The sequence below is a fragment of the Nyctereutes procyonoides genome, unplaced genomic scaffold (assembly GCF_905146905.1).
Source record: "Nyctereutes procyonoides isolate TBG_1078 unplaced genomic scaffold, NYPRO_anot_genome, whole genome shotgun sequence".
In the NCBI taxonomy this organism is placed as follows: Eukaryota; Metazoa; Chordata; class Mammalia; order Carnivora; family Canidae; genus Nyctereutes; species Nyctereutes procyonoides.
In genome coordinates, this window is record NW_026575020.1 from 11,242,325 (window position 1) to 11,254,984 (window position 12,660).

Below are 12,660 nucleotides of genomic sequence, written 5' to 3' on the forward strand. Positions count from 1 at the left end.
ATTCATACATCTACATCTGAGATGAAAGAGATTTTAATAATTTGTACTATTCAATTTTCACATCTCCTTATTTTAAGATAAGTGAAACATTATAAAAACAACAAAACCTCATCCTCCCCTCACTCCTATAATTCCCTCTTCCTCCTTTTCCAAAGCTAACTAATGCCCTGAAGTTGGTGTGTATTACTCCTACACATGCCTTTTGACATCCTAACTATGGGAAACAAACAAAAGGTTGTGGAAGGGGAGGTGGGTGGGGAGAAGGTGTGATGGGCACTGAGGAGGGCACTTGATGGGATGAGCACTGGGTGTTATACTATATGTTGGCAAATTGGATTTAAATTTTAAAAAATTTAAAATAAAGTAAATGTAGGAATCTATAAACAATATATATTACTATATTGTGTGTGTTCTAAAAAAATCTCATAAGTTATATTGAATAGAAAAAAATGTTATAGTTTTTTTTTTTTTTAAGATTTTATTCATGAGAGATAGAGAGAGGAACAGACAGGCAGAGGGAGAAGCAGGCTTCCTGTGGGGTATCTGATGCGGGATTCAATCCCATGACCTCCAGATCACACACTGAGCTGAAGGCAGATGCTCAAATGCTGAGCCACCCAGGCATCCCAAAAATGTTACAATCTTTACCCCTACCAACCATTTTTAGACCTGCATTTTAGCATGCATGGACAAAAAAAAAAAAAAAAAAAAAAAAAAAAGGAAAGAAACCTTTCACTCCTATAATCTTACTGGTTACTGGTTCCTTCTGAGCTTCTGACATCAGAAATAATTTTTTACTTATTTTATGTATTATTCTGAATTCTCCAGAAAAACAGAGCCAATAGAATGTATCTAATTTATATATCTATACTGAAAGGGGGAGAGAGAAAAAGAGGTTTATTATAAAGAATTGGCTCATGTGATTATGGAGGCTGGCAAATCCAAAATCTACAGGATGGGCCAGCAGACTGAAGACTGCTGACCAGACTGCTAACCCAGAAAAGCTGATGTTCCAGCTTGTATCTAAAGGCTGTCTGCCATAAAACAAAGAAGAGTCCACATTAGAAATGTAGAGGCAGTCTGCTGGAGAATTCCCTCTTCCTTGGAGGAGGCCAATCTTTCTGTTCCATGCAGGGCTTCTACTGATGGGATGAGGCCCACCCACATACTGTAGGGTATCTGCTTTACTCAAAGTCCACCATTTAAATGTTATTCCTACCTAAAATACTCTTAATAATGTTTTGTCCAAGCCAAGCTGAACATGTAAATTGACTATTATACTTCTCTGCATCTGTTTACTTAGTTTCAGGTTCACAGTACTCTTCCTGTGTTCCGGAGAAAGGTGCCATGACTGAAACATATTTATTTCGGAAGACAGTCGCAGCCTCATATCTAATCATTACTTTAAACTTAATCATAGTCATGATGCCCTCACTCCCTCAGTCTCCAATCTTTCCATGCATATTCTGTGCTAAGCACAAATCTATCCTGATATGCATTTCTTCATTTAACTAATAGGAAGGGCTAAAACCCAATCCTTTTATATGAAATAATTACCCTTCCTCAAATTGGTCTTTGTTTCTTCTGTGAATGTCCCTCCTGGTTCTTTTCTGTCCATACCCCTTAGGCCAAAGCCCTACCCTTCTACAGTCTTGTAATCTATGCCATTCATCCCTAATTGAAGTTATGCTTAACCCAGTTTGTAAGATTTTAATTAATCCTTCAAGCTTTCCTTCAAGCAAACCTTCCTACTTGAATTTTTATTTCACTTACATTTGTAAGATTTTAATTAGTTCTCCAAGGCTGCTGCTTTTGAACTTTCTCCCTGACTTCACCAGTTCTGCTGCCATTTTTCTCAGATTCTAAGATGCACTGTGTTGTAAGATGCACTGTTGGTTAATAACAGCTTTGCTTTTTCATGTGGGGGAATTAACAGGATTGAATAAAATGTACATATTTTCTTTTATAAAATAAACTAACTACCAAAAGAGTGTATTTATCCATATAATTACATAGTGCTTTCTTTTTCAATATCACAATCAAAATTTGAATAAAGCTCATTTACTTAGCCAAAGTCCAAGGAGTTTTCTTATTCTCTCCTAGCCACCAGCTACTCGGCACAGCATCATTGTAACAAGCTGCTATTCATAACCCCTGTTTATGTCAATTTGAAAACCTTGCCCTCTGGTCTTCTTCCCTAGTAGTTTCTCAGTGTCAAGTTTTAGTATGCATGCAATGTAACCTACAGTAAATAATCTTGGGAACTTTTCTTAGGCTCTGGAATTGTTTCATCATAAAAATTAACAGTTCCTTATAAACTTGATGGAAAAGCACAAATAAAACTGCATGTAGGGTGAAATCTAGAATTATAACTTTTCAATTTTTTTCTCCTGATTATGGATTTAATCAAATGCCTTAAGAAATTTTGTTCAATTATGGTTTCCTTAAATTGACCATTTAATCTAGGTGCCTAAATTTATTAGTGTCAATTGATATAAGTATTATCTGATAGTCTCATTGTCAGACAAGCATTTCATTACTCAAGTTTATTTCCATTTTCTTGCCTAAAATATGTTTTTCCCCTTTATGAAGCCTTTCTTTCTATTCTTTTTCATGTTCTCTTTTTATCTTACTTCATTGAATACATAGTTTATTTTAATTTTTATTTGCTAGTGAAATAGGAAAATTTTACAATCTCTTTCACATACACACACACACACACACACACACTTCATCCATCAGATTGGGACTGCCCAAGTTAAAGGCTAATTCAGGATTGACACACATTCATGGAAATAACAAGAATAGATATTAAAAAGCTAATAAGGTAGAGGCACCTGGGTGGCTCAGTGGTTGAGCATCTGTCTTTGGCTCAGGTCATGATCCCAGAGTCCTGGGAGTCCAAAGGAGCCTGCTTCTCTCTCTGCCTCTCTCTCTGTGTCTCTCATGAATAAATAAATAAAATCTCTTTTTTAAAAAAGCTAATAAGATGTTTTATTATTCCAATGGGCTCCAATTTGGGAAGATAAGAAATGAAAGAAAACCACATTAAGCTTCTGACTCTTAATATCTGAGTAGGTTTCACATAATAAAACATCATTCCCTCAGTATGAATGTAGAATGCATGTTACCTAAAAAGCAATCTTGAACACTAATAGGAGCCTATCCTTATCCATCCACCTACAGAATGGATCCATTTGGAGGTGGCAAACATCATTGCTCACCCCACTAAAGCTGGAGCCCTCTAAGATCCTACCATGTGGAGGTAAGGAAGAGGGCATAGCAAATACAGTCACTTCATCTTAAAGGAATGAGGTTATCCCACTGGAGAAACATGTAATTTGGTTAGACAAAGACAAAACTATATGGTCTCACTTATATATGGCATCTTTAAAAAAAAAAAAAAAAAACCAAAAACAAACAAAAAAAACTGACCTCATATAAACAGAAAATAGAATGGTGGATGCCCGTGACTGTGTGTGTGTGTCAAATCATCATGTTGTACACCTTAAACTTAAATAGTATTACATGCCCTTATATCTCAATAAAGCTGTCAAAAAAGAGAAAGACAAGCTTAAAAAAACAGAGGTAAACAAGAGAGTGCTTTGGGTTTCACTTTCAGGGCTGGGTTAGGAGTGGAGTTTACTGAAAGGATATCTATCCCAGTCTCTAAGTGTGTCTCTACTAAGTTCAAGGAAAATAACTCTAGCTATCTTTTCTTTCACACTTAGGTAATACTTCCAGAAACTGATGTGCTAACGTGTTAACATTCACTCCTCGGGGTTTCATAAAAAAAATCTCAAAGACAAAGATATTCAATCTGAATCTTGAAAAACCAGTAAGTTTTATTAATGTGGATGAGGAAGAAAAAAATCTAGGAAGATGAAAAGGTATGGACAAAGATGCTGTCACTCACTCTGAATTAAAATTCAACTGAGAGAAAGGCTTGGAGATAGATGGAGATAAAAATACCAGCTTTATTCCTGACAAAGGTTATCACTGGATGAAGTGATGTAGAGGAGTGGCCATGAAACATTTTCTGATTCTCTTGAGGGTAGACAAATTCTGGCACCGTGCCCAGTGATGCAAGTATGCATCTGGTATATTCCTGATATTCATGCCTCTGCGTAATCCCCTCCTCCTGACTATGGGCTTACCTACCCACTTGCCTCTAATAAATAGAATGCAAATATAGGATGTAATTTCTCAGACTGAGTGATAAAGAAACTCTGACTTGCATCTTGTGTTTACTCTTTCTTTCTCTTCCTGGCTCTTCTCAGCTTACTTGCTTTGGTGAAACAAACTGCCTCATTGAGAGTTGTCCTCTGGAGAGGTGCACATAGGAAGGACCTGAGAGTGGGGGCACCTGGGTAGCTCAGTTGGTTAAGTATCAGATTCTTGATTTCCGCTTGGGCCATGATCTCAGGGTCATGAAATTGAGCTAGGCATTGGGCCCTGCACTCAATGCAGAGTCTGCTGGAGATTCTTTCTCTCCCTCACCCTCTGCCTCTCCCCTTGCTTGTGCATACTCACTCATGCTCTCTCATTCTCTCAAATAAATAAATAAATATAAGAAAGAAAAAAGAAAGAAAGAAAGAAAGAAAGAAAGAAAGAAAGAAAGAAAGAAAGAAAGAAAGTCAGCCTGAGAGTGGTTTCTGGCTAACAGCTAAGTATGAGTAAACTAGGAAGTAAAAGTGAATCCTTTCCCAATCAGCTTTGAGAAGGCTGTAGATCTGGCCAATACTTTAATTTTAACCCATGAGAGACTATGAAGTGGAGGATAAGCCAAACCCAGATTGCTGATCAATGAAACTATCAGATAATAAATGTTAAAGTCACCAAATTTTGAGATAATTTGTTATGCAGGAATAGGTAACTAACAAACTTTCAGAGAGCACAGTCTCACTTGAAAAATAAAGTGCATGTGTGAGGAGAGAATCCTTATTACCAAGGAAAGAGTAAGCCTATCAGAACGCAAAAGATAGAATATATTAAACTATACATCAATGTCTTTATTTTCAAAAATCATCAATTATATAACTGTTTCCTTTTCCTTCAGAGAGTGTTATTCAAGGAGCAGAGTTGTCTAACATGAACTTGTGTTGCTTAGACAACAAGCTAGCTGGAATCTGAGAGCTTACCTTTCTTCCAGCTAAAGGGGAAAACTTCAAGTTTGAATCCCCTTGGGACTGGGATCACATTTTTTAATGGTCTGTGGGACTGCATCATCCCATATACCCTCTGATTCAGGTGCAGAGTAGCTGGTTTTTCAGAAAATATTGTAAATAGCAAGCCCTACCAATTCAGACTGTGCAGTGCCAAGTAATCTGCGCCTCTCCATAGAAAAGACCATCTTCTCATGTTTATATTATAAAAAGTGGCATTCATGGGTCAGGTTGGGGTAGGGAGAGTCCCTCTACTGGAGCAGATCCCATTCTGGGTTCAGCAGATGCCTAAGCTGGCATGCTTCTCCTAGGGATAACAGAGAGACTGAGAACTACTTGCATTTCTATCTTGTTATCTCTGGCTTAAGGGAAGTCCTTTTCCCCAGCAATCTATCCCATAATTCATGCTGTGCTAAGTTATGGAATCCATTCCAACCACTTGTATGATACCCCCAACTCTCTGCAAGACAGATAGGAGTGAGTGAGAGACAGAAGGTATGTCAGGAGTGTTTCTTCTTTATTTTCCTTTAGAGTGGAAATGTGAGGAGAGAGAGTTAAGTATCCCTTCACCCCCTCCTATGCATGTGCATGTTATACACACATATATAGATACAGACACACATCAATGGAAGAGAAATATAAAGAGATAGAACAGATTTGGGAAATATAAGTAGATCTGCATGATGAGATAAAAAGGTAAGCTCAATACGTGGCGTGGTAGTGTCAGAATGTCGTATCAACGGGGCCACCCTGTTATGAAACTCCATGTTGCCAAACCAGTAGGAGTTGGTGCCCTTTGGGAGTTGAGCAGTTCGTAGCCCCCAGTAGAGCCCTTAAGTGACACCAGTCATTCATATCTCCACTTCTCCCTTCACCTTTCTTATTTTAGGGATGACAGTTGTATAGGCACAAGCAAAAACCCCGAAACGAACAAACAAAAAACTCTAAATGAGTGCAAAACCTGCCATCAAGGCACTGAATCGCTCTTTACCTTCCTGTTGTATTTGTGGGGCTGCTCAAAATAAGTAGCAGGATGATTCATCGTAGCCTCTGGAAGTTGTCTGACAGTACTCTATTCTGGTGTCTGGCTGAAGCTACTTATATCTTGTGTCACTTTCTGCAGTGACTCAGTTCCAAGCAAAGATTAATGCAGTTAGAGCATTTTGCAGAAATAGTAAATCACCCTTGCAACTGATTGCTCCTCTAGAGCTGCCTAGCTTGTGAGTTATTCATGTAGCTCTCCAACATTGCTTTCATAAACAGATATTGTTTCATTGGTTGCTAATCACTCCTGCTGAAGTCACAGTAGCCTCAAGGCCAAGAGAATACTGAGCTTTTATTCAAAGAAGCAAAATGCATGCAAGATGTACAAAATGTTAAGCAACTTCTTGTCCCAGACTCTCATTATGGTGATGGACACTGAATACATACTGAATATATGTTTAAGAAGGTATAGTATTTGGTGGCATATATCAAGTCTCACCTGTACAGGCCTTTCTGGTAATCAATCCATTAAGTTATTTAATTTTTCATAGGTCTCTTTTACCCTGCTGATTGTGTTTAACAATGATATTTTCCTATGTAAAAACAAATGATAGTCATACAAATAAATACCATCAAGAGATTTACTAGGAAAACTAATCTCTCCTTCGTTCTTTTATTACCTATTCCCTGAAGACAATATTTTTAGGAAAAATCATTTTTAATTTACAATGTCTCAATAAACGCTTTGTTGTTTCTTTAATCATTAAAAGTCTTTCAGGACTGTGATGGTACATACATCAAAGCCCTGCAGGTACCCTAGAAAAGTGTATGGCACATGAGAGATTCAAAAGGTCTATTGAACAGTGGGCTTCAACAGTCTAGCAGGACTACATCTTCCTTGAGTTTCCTTGATGCTTATTTAGATGTGGGAAACTTTACCCAATGGTAATAGATAAATAAGTCTTTTCAATTTGAAGCCCTCATTGCTCTCTCCTGGACCAAGTCTATTTTGAATTCTAGCTTCTTTATTAGATTCAGTGCTCTCAAGAAAATGTATATTTCAAGTGCTCAACCAGTCTTTGAAATAAAGCTGAGGGAAATCACCCTTGAAAATATCAACCTTAAAATTGACTGCATATTGGAACACCCTTTCCTCCTTGGTTTTACATAGTCAAGAGCTAATGCACCATTTCTAGTCAAATGAAATGTCTTTAGCATCCCTTTCCTTAACTTCATGTCTAAAGTGAATTGGTGGCTAATTGTTTGATTTAAAAGTGGCTTCACTAGACAGGTGAAGAAAAAAGAGCTGCCTCTAGTAAACCACAGACAAGGGACTACAAAGAAATGTTTAGCTTCATTTGATGACTCTGCTGATATCATGTCTTTTCACTCAGAAACACTGCAGTCCTGTGTTTCATCAACTATTATAGGTCAAATCCATAATCTCTAAGTTTGCTTCCATTGCTGACATTCCATTTCCGCCCCCCATAGTAACAGAGATTGAATTGTGTGTCCCAATCATCTTCCATGCCAAGTCGGGGCTTGAGAAAAGGGGGACAAGGCTGAAGCATATCACATAATGGGTCGTATAAGCTTAAGAAAGTACATCTCCTCTTCTTTGATAGGAAGTGTCAATTTAGGGCCAAGTAGCATCAAAATCATCAAAATTCAACTGATAAAACAAAATCCCCTTATCAGTGCAAAGGATCTATGCAGATTATAGAAACCAATGTGTGTGATCCAGATACTAGGGAAGCTTGGGGGGCAGACCAAAGAGAGCAAGTGGAAAGTCATCTGAAATAATTCCAGAAGTATGAGAGACATTTCCAAAGGTTTTTTGTGTGATAATCCTACAGACTATGGACTTAATGTTTGTACCCCCCTCAAAATTCACATTTTGGAACCCTTATTCTCAGTGTGATAGATTTTAGAAATGGGTTTTGGGGAGATAATTCAATCATGAGGGGGAAGCTCTCATAATGGCATCTGTCCCCTTATATGAAGAGACAAAACAGAACATGCTTTCTCTTTCTGTTCTCTACCATGTGGAGATATAAGGAGAAAATGGCCATCTGCAGACAGGATTCAGGAGATCTTCCAGCACCAGCACCTTGATCTTAGACTTCCCATCCTCTGGAATTGTGAGAAATAAATGTTGTTTAAGCCATCCAGTTGACTATAATTTGTGATAGAAGCTCAAACTAAGATACCATTGAATTCCTTTGGTTTGTTGGTCTCACTTAAAGGACATGATAAAAAAAAATATCTTTAGGAAACAGATAAACCAGTCTGTGTTATCCTATAATGTATTTTAATCATTGTTATTTATAGATTCTTCCTGACTTATGATGGCTCAACTTATGATTTTTCCAACTTTACAATTTGCAAAAGTGGCATGTATTCAGTAGAAAATGTACTTCAAAATTTTAATTTTGATCTTTCCTAGGGCTGGCTATATGCAGTACATTATTCTTTCATGATGTTGAGCAGTGGTATCAAGCTGCAGCTCCCAGTTAGCCATGGAAACACCAGGACAAACAATTGATCCACTTACAACTATTCTCTACCCACTCAGCCATTCTGTTTTTCACTTTCAGTACACTATTCAATACATTACATGAGCTACTCAATGCTTTAGAATAAAATAAGCTTTGTGTTAGATGATCTTGCCCAACTGTAGGCTAATGTAAGTGTTCTAAGTATGTTTAAGGTACACTAGGCTAAGTCAAAATGTTCAGTAGGTTACATGTATTCAATGCATTTTTGAGTTGTGATATTTTCAATTTAATTTGGGTTTGCCAGGAGGTAACTCCATCATAAGTTGAGAAAGACCTGCATTTAGCTAATAGGGAGGAGGAAAGCAATCTTAAAAAAAAAAAAGAAAAGCTAATGGGATATTAAACTTGGAACAGCAAAGATGAAACAGCATTGCCCTTGAAAATTGCTAAGACAGAATAATATTTAAGCAATCTCTACTTTTGTACTGAGACAGATGCACTGCTTCAATGTTACCCCCTCAACAACCAAGAAGCTGATGTCCTTACTGCATAAAGTCTAAATAACCTGACAATCTACAACAGCATTAGTCAATAGAACTTTTTGCAATGTGGGAAATATTCTATATGTGCACTCTCCAATATATGGCTATTAAGCACTTGAAATATGGCTGGTACAGCTAAGGAAATGAGTTTTAAATTGTATTTAATTTCACTTAATTTAAATTTAAATATCCACTTGTATTGGACATATTGGACTGTGACATTGCTATAGTTTCAGCATCGTCTGCCTTACCTCTTTCCAGAGACTTTTGAATTATTCAAGACAGACAAAGTATGTCTCAGGCCAGTTCTTTACCATTGTGCAAGTTTATAAACCCAACTAGGATATCATAACCTACGGGTTTATTTCACTTTTGATTCTCATTTGAAAATTATCTAACACACACACACACACACACACACACATCCCCCCTTCCATCATACTTCCCAACATGCTTATAAAAAAAACACACAGTCTCAAGGTGCCTGGCTGGCTCAGTCAGCAGAGCATGTGGCTCTTGATTTCAGGATCATAAGTTCAAGCTCCATGTTGGGTGTAGAGATTACTTAAATAACTAAATTTAAACATACAACAACAACAAAAAACCCATACAGTCTTAATATTCAACACTGAAAAAAAAATCCATAAACTTCAAAGGATGTCTTATAGTATCTAGGAGCTAGGGTTTTCACTCCTGTTTATTTTGACCAAAACTATTATAGCCAGGACCAACTTTTATTCAGTAACCTTATCTTCTAAAATAGCTATAAATACTAGCAAATCATATGAGAAATTGAGCTTGTGTGGAAAGCTATAGGAAAAAAAAGAAACAAGACTTTAGAAAAAATATATATTATGGTTTATTGTGAATGTAGCTGTGAAGAGACATCACGGCTAAGGGAATCAGTGTACTCCTAAGAACCATAAAAACTTACATTCCAGTACCAATTCTACCACCTGCTAGCTTTATGATGACACCGGCCAAGTTAACAAACCTCTCTGAGTCCGAAAATCCTTATCTGTAAGAGAAGATATTCATTATTGACTCTTAAAATCATTGTAAAGATTAAATAAGGTAATAAATGCAAATAGCTCACTACATACTAGATTTTAAATATGTTAATCCCTTGCATTTCAACTTTTTCAGCAAATATTTTGAAATATCTGAAAATTAATTGAGGCTATGTATGTTCCAGAAAAATTCAGTCATTCAGACATTTCTATGAAGTAAAAATTCAGTGTGACTTTGTAAGTAGGCTGTATAAAGCTAGAGTATCTCTGGACCCCAGGCAGATGGTCACATTTGGGAGGGGGGTGCAGAAGAAAAAAAGGGAAGGAGAAAGAAAAGGAAAAGCTTCTTTTTCAGAAAATCCTCTTTGGTTGATTCCTTCATTATGATTCGGCAAAATGCCACTTATAACAGATGGATATGAATACAGGCAACCAAAGAGGCTGTGCTTGTACCCCAAGTCTTGGCATATGGTACCAAATTCTCTCACCAGGCTGTCAAAACAGCTGTTGTGCACTTTCCCCACCTGCAATTGCAAAGCTCTGCCAAGAGTGTCCCAGCTTAGAGAAGAACCTACCATCAGGTGGTTTACCTAGGTTAGAAACCACACCTTTCACACTTAGAGCGCTAGGAGCCCCCTTTCAAATCTTTCTTTCAACTTCCTGGGAATGAAGGACATACTTAAGTATTCAAGTACAACATCTATCCTTTTAACATTAAGGAGACGAGTCTTGATAGAAAAAAGTGGATAGAAATGTATTCAAATCTCAGCTCAACAATTTATATTTGCAGTTTAGTAAAGTTATTGAACATCTGAGATCCTTAGTTGCAGCCTCTTCAAGTAGAAATAAACAATACTTGACTGGAATGTAGTGGTGATTAGAACTGACAATGCAAGGAAAAGTTGTGGTGGTCATGGGACTATCTAGGCTGGTCACAGTAGTGATATCCTACACATATGGACTGTATTATATATGAGATAGACTCTAAAGGCTTTACAAGTGTTGGTCATTTGACACAGCCACCTCACAAACACATATGCTTTCTTTTTTTAAAAAAATTTTTTAAATTTTTATTTATTTATGATAGTCACAGAGAGAGAGAGAGAGGCAGAGACACAGGCAGAGGGAGAAGCAGGCTCCATGCACCGGGAGCCCGATGTGGGATTCGATCGCGGGTCTCCAGGATCGCGCCCTGGGCCAAAGGCAGGCGCCAAACCGCTGCGCCATCCAGGGATCCCCACATATGCTTTCTAAGGAAACTGAGACAAAATGGGTTTAAATTGCTTGCCTAAAATCACAAAGCTAGACAAGTTTGGAGTAGGGATTAAAACCCAGGTAGTCTGCCTCCTGAAGCTGTAGGCTAACTGTGACTGTAGGTGTTAAGGGAATGGTAACTATTTTTGTGGGTGGGAGTGGGGGTGGGATGCAAGGAGGGAGGAAGACTCACAGGATATTGAGTATGTTAATGAACCCTCCACTGGTGAAAAGCATATGACAGCTATAAGACCTGTGAATGATTTCTAACTGGCACTTTTTGCTTAGGTAGGAGAATTTGCTAAGGGAAGGATAATTCAAAGTCACTCCTTTTATGGGAACCCAGAAATAGTGCTACAAAAGTCAAAATCATTACAGGCATATTACAAAGAAGCAGTATAATTTAAGCAATTGGGAAATCCTGAAAGAATTGTTTTTGTATTTTAATTGCTGGGAGAATAAATTTAGTTAATGGGTTTTATATCCTTAAATTTACATTTGATATTAATCCTAGTCTGTATTTATATGTGATTCTACATATACAGCACATTAAACAGCCTGACCTGATGAAATTGATTTTATTAAATCTGGCAAAAATTAACCACTTGTTGAAACCAGATTGGTCTCATGTGTATATTTGGAACTCTTTTTTTTTTAATCAGGTAGATTTCTTTTCTTTTCTTTTTTTTTTTCCTCCTATCAAGGATCATGGACCTAAGGAGAAGAATATCAATTGCGGGCTACAACAACATTAAAAAGTAGATTCATTAAGACTGACTTTTAAACTTATAGAAATAAAAAGTCCTCATTGTGCTCACTTTGAACTTTTAGAACATGCAACACAATCTTTTAATCTTTTATGTGGCAAGTGCCACAAGTCCCAATATATATATTTTAGTTCAGTATAAAACCTGTAATGAGAAATAATGTTAAGGAATTAGACACAGATTGAGATGCAAACACACACCATTAGGCAAAGGGATCTTAGTAGATAAAGAAAAAAGATGAACAAGAAACACAAGGAGAGACAGACCTCGACCTCCCAAAATTCCATTCTCTTTTTTTCCAGTTCAACTCTGCTTGGGTTCTTCTTCCCTATGTCAATGTCCAGAAAGTATATCTAGGCAGAAACCTAGGGCAATAATATGGTTGGCCATATATGATTTCCTTCTCAGAGGACTCAGTCTTATCCTACCTCTTGCCTAAT